Raw genomic sequence first — 5,184 nt, 5'->3', positions numbered from 1 at the left:
TCCTATTCTGAAGTGTGTGTAGGCAGAAAAAGGTCCCAATCTGAAAGGAATCCCTTAAGAATCTGGAAAGAGAAGGAAGGATCAGTCAGGCTTTTTCTCATATTCAGATGCTCACAAATACCCCTGACCCACATGCAGTTCCTATTTTCTCCCCTGTAAATATCGAAGAACAAGGGACAGAAGTTCCTGAGATAGCAAGCCAAACCTTAACAGAACAGGACTTGGGCCAAGCAAGGTGAGGCACAAGGTTGAGAGGAGCAGTCTGTCTGGAACAAGAGAGTGCTGGCTGACTAGGTCTCAAACAGAGCTTCTGGTCTGCAATGCTTGTATTTTTCCTTCTCATGACTTCAAGGTCTGCGAGAGAGCAAGATGTACAAATGAGCTCTTTCCATAAGCAGGGAGCGTGTGATGGTTAGTATAAAATTCCAAATGGCAGGATCTGGAATCATTTTGGTCTCTGGGCATGTCTGTAAGGGGCTTATATTGATTGTGCTAGCTGAGGTGGGAAACCTGCACAACGTAGGTGGTGTTATTCCATGGATGGGGTCCTGAACCTTAGCCATGGAGAAAAAGAACTGCGTAGTAGCTTCCATCCAGCCTTATCTGTTTCCTGATTGTGGGTGTGATGTGCAAAGCTGCTCCAAGCTCCTGATGGCCTGGCTTCCCACCATGTAGGCGAAAAGAAATCTATTCCTCCCTAGGTTGGTTTTGTCAGTTTTGCTTTTGTTTTTGCATCTTTTAAATCAGAGCAACAGGAGAGATAAAACTAGTCATCAAAAAAGAGATACTGTCTTCTTCCTCTGTGCTACCTGCGGGGTGACCGCCCTCTCTTTTGCTGGATCATGGCTGCCCTCTGGCCTCTTGTGAAGCCCAAGATCGCCAAAAAGAGGACCAAGAAGTTCATCCAGGACAAGTCAGACCAATATGTCAAAATTAAGCAAAACCCACAACAGGGTAGGGAGAAGATTCAAGGGCCAGATCCTAATTCCCAACATTGGTTACGGGAGCAACAAGAAAATCAAGCGCATCTGCCTAGCGGCTTCTGGAAGTCCCTGGACCACAACGTCAAGGAGCTGGAGGAGCTGCTGATGTGCAACACATCTTATTGTGCTGAGATTGCTCATAACATTCCCTCCAAGAACTGAAAGGCCACTGTAGAAAGAGCGGCACAACCGGCCATCAGGGTCGCCAGTCCCAATGCCAGGCTACACAGCGAAGAAGATGAGTAGATGCTTGTGTTCATGTTTTATTTGTGTTTAAATAAAACCACAAAAACTGCTAAAAATAAGTACAGTATCCATCTCTGAGATACCTGGAAATATGTATTGCCATATTGTAAGGAAAGATGGCAAGTGAATAAGACAGTAACTCCAAGGGGCTGGTTATGGCTTCAATAATTAGCTGAACCCCATGCTGCCAGATTTGAATGTGGAAGGTGTTAGAAATATTCTCTAAGGTGAATGGGGCAAGACTACTGAATTTCTTACACTTTAGACTCTTAAACTTGGTAAAAAAAAAAAAAGAAAGAAAAAAGGACAAAAGGATGCAGAGAAGATGTGTTCTTCACAACCTCGATGGATGCATTGTTGAGTGGCAATGTCATCTGCCATTAACTCTTGGGGTTGCAGAGCAGGCAAAGTGACAATATGATGAGTGCTAATCCAACTGCTTCTTGATTTTATAATTGGGCTCAGCATTCTGATATGATCTTTCATCCATCACAGTTCTCTACTCGATCAACCATCTGTGCCTCTCAGAGTTTTAAACCACGTATTGTTAAAATATGCACACTCAAAGCAGCGTGAACATCAACCTCTTTGTTACGTCCCCCTGTTGTGGCGTAGCTCTAAGCAAACAGAAACCGTAGTGCAGTCGATCGAGAACCCGGCACCTTCTGTTACCTTCTGCCCGTATAATCTTGAAAGTATAGAAATCCATAATGTAGGGAACGTGTGCCGTTTTATATTAGTGAATTTGTTATTGATAGACACGGAGTCATGTTTCTTTAAAACTCTTTAAAGACCTCGTTAATGAATTCCACCAGTGACAAGAGTACCAGCGTCATCGTGTTCATCACCCTGAACCAGGTCTGCAACATTCCCAGGATTTTACTCTTACTATTGACTATTTCTTTCTTTCTTTCTTTTTTTTTTTTTTTTTTTGGTTTTTCGAGACAGGGTTTCCCTGTAGTTTCTAGAGCCTGTCCTGGAACTAGCTCTTGTAGACCAGGCTGGCCTCGAACTCAGAGATCCGCCTGCCTCTGCCTCCCGAGTGCTGGGATTAAAGGCATGCGCCACCGCCGCCTGGCTCTATTGACTATTTCTATAACGAACTATTCACAGCCGCCTTTTCAATGACTTGGAGGGAAAGAAGATGGTGTGCTCGCTTGTTGGCAGCGAGCTCTCCCAAACAGTGATGTCACTCATAAGTGATTTACTCACGACACGCCAGAGGACAAAAGGGAAATTAGTAAGAGTACCTACCGTAAGAGAGAAACATCCCCTTATCTACTCTTTTCTCTTTTTTTTGAATTTTTTTTTTTTTGGTTCTTCGAGACAGGGTTTCTCTGTAGCTTTGAAGCCTATCCTGGAACTAGCTCTTGTAGACCAGGCTGGTCTCGAACTCACAGAGATCCGCCTGCCTCTGCCTCCCGAGTGCTGGGATTAAAGGCGTGCGCCACCACTGCCCGGCTCTACTCTTTTCTAAACATGACCACGGACAGGTATGATCACTGTGAAACCGGGACTGAGACGAACGCCATAGCCAAGGGTCCATTAGCCTGTTTCTTTCTTCAGCTGCTTATACTGACTGTGGATCCCACATGATGAAGTCTCCTAGAAGAAGCGACAGGGTCTTGGCTGCTGGATATTAAGGTGAAGTGAGGGTTAGTTGGCTACTTAGCTGTGAGGAGCTCTCTTTGCTCTTGTAAATTTCAGGAAAGAGACAAGAGGGAGTCAGATAATGAAATCAGATTTTAAAATAAAACATCTATAAATGCACACATCAACATATATATACACATATACACATATATACATTTATGCATTTATCACTAATCCAGGGGAAGAAACTTTAGTTGGTTAAGAAAAGAGATGCAGTATTCATTACTTTTAAATAAACAGCACTCTGCCAGGATAGCAAAGCGCTGCTTAGCAGGAGCCCATCGGGATCCCCACTTGATAAATACATAAGAATGCTTTCCAATTAACTTATCAATGATTTATGAATACCTAGTTCTCTGGAGGGCTTACAAATATTTGGAAAACATAATTACTTACAGAAGGATTCAACAAGCTAAATTTTCTCTGTTCAACTAAATGCTGTAGACACCATTTGTTTGCTTAGCAAATCCCTTCTTTACCATTGAGGGAAGCACACACTCGAGCCCGGCCCCTGCTGGTGGTTTCACAAACACCGACTTTTTGTGACATTGCAATTATGGGACTTGGTACAGTTGGAGCTGATCTGTCGAGAACAGCGACTTTGCAGAGGCACCCCGGGAGGGTTAGGGCTTCTCAGTGGCCTTTTCTGTCTGTTCTCATCCTGGCAAACAAAACCAAGAGGATGAATTGTGTTTGTTTGTCTCATTAGGAACAATGGCAAGTGAGGTAAGATGACACTAATGTAAGTTTTCACACACCATGGTGTGCGTGTAGGGGTCAGAAGAGGACATTCAGGAGGCTGTTCTCTCTTTCCACAGTGGATTCTGGGTTTGAACCCAGGTCATCAGTCTTGACAGCCAGTACTTTTACCCACTGAACTATCTCATGGGCCCAAGATCAATTTAGGTTTTAAAAATTGGTTTAAAATATAATATTATGTTAAGTCTATGTATTGTATAAGTCTCCCTCAAATTCTCACCTGGTTTATTAAATTACCTAAATTTATTTATTTTTTTCTGCTCAGATTGTCCTTGAACTTCTTAATCTGGGAGTGTTGGAGATAAAGACAAGGTAACAATCTGATTTTCTGTCAAGAGCTGATAGATGGACTAGGAAATTGGTTTGAGAGAAACTTTAGGGGTAGGTATGTTTGGGCTTAGGCAGAAGAGACATGTTTCGTGACCTAAATTGTTACCTTGCTCTCAGAGTGCAGCGGGATTTACAAGAGCTCTTCCTTACAGAGTCAAACGGAATACATCCCATGTGAAGAGGATGAAGAGGGATTTCAAACTTCCTTAAAAAAAAGGAAAGAAAGAGAAAAAGAAAAAGAGCTAATGACAATGCAGACTCATCAAGGGCCTTGAAGAAATGTGGAGTGAGGGGAAGTTGGTCTTAATTCGTTGTGAAGCAAGGCCTCCGTGACATGGCTCTCGTACCTGGCGTGTCAGTGGCCCTTGGTCCCACGAACCCAGGAAACATTGCACAGAGGCATCTTAATGGCACAGTTGCACCTTTCTTTATTCCTTTCCGTCTCCCGCCTCTTTCAGCTAAGGGCAACCATAGACAGGTTGTATCTCATTCATTTTTGTCTCATGTGCAGTGCCTGCTGCTAGCTGATAGATGGACAAATGAATGAAAACCTTGCAGCATGAAGCAGAGGTTGAAAGGCAGAGGGAGAGTTTCTGCATCCCCACAGTGACCCCTTTGGCTTTGGTTGTTAGTGTTGGCAGCTAGACATAATCTAGAATTACCTGGAAGATGGGTCTCTCGGAATATTTATTAGGAATTATCTTGATAATTAACCGACATGGAAAGACCTGTCTACTGTGGGTGGCACCATTCCCTGCCTGGGATCCTGGACTTGTATAAATGAAGAAAGGTAATTAAACAACATGCATGTATGCATTACCCTTTTCCTCTGGGGAGACAATGTGGCCAGTCCCTTCAAGTTCCTAGTGGCTAAACTTTCTTGCCATAATGTTATACCTTGAACTGTGCACTAAAATAAAGCCCAACAGCTTTAGACAGGGTATTTTATCACAGAAACAGAAAACAGACGCCTGCTATTGAGATACCCGTCATTGAATGGTCTGTGTCCTACTCAAGATCATCTTCAAAGTCGTAGCCCTCATTGTGATCATATTTGGAGACAGAAGTTACAGAGGGCTAAGGGTAAGCAAGGTCATAAATATGGAACTGTAATTTGCCAGGACTGGGGTGGTGGTTTTGGAAAAAACATGAGGAGAAATGCATCATGCGTATGCACACTCCCTGGGGAAAACCATGTGAAGCTGTACCATGA

The 5,184-nt window shown here is 43.3% G+C and overlaps 1 pseudogene; it reads left to right on the top strand.

Annotated features, from left to right (window-relative positions):
• The first annotated feature begins 842 nt into the window (after positions 1-842).
• Positions 843-1,229, top strand: LOC119810545 (annotated as a pseudogene).
• The last annotated feature ends 3,955 nt before the right edge of the window (positions 1,230-5,184 follow it).

This window comes from Arvicola amphibius, chromosome 3 (genome assembly GCF_903992535.2).
Source record: "Arvicola amphibius chromosome 3, mArvAmp1.2, whole genome shotgun sequence".
Taxonomy (NCBI): domain Eukaryota; kingdom Metazoa; phylum Chordata; class Mammalia; order Rodentia; family Cricetidae; genus Arvicola; species Arvicola amphibius.
Note: the sequence above shows the minus strand (reverse complement) of the source record. Positions and strands in the feature narration are given on the sequence as shown.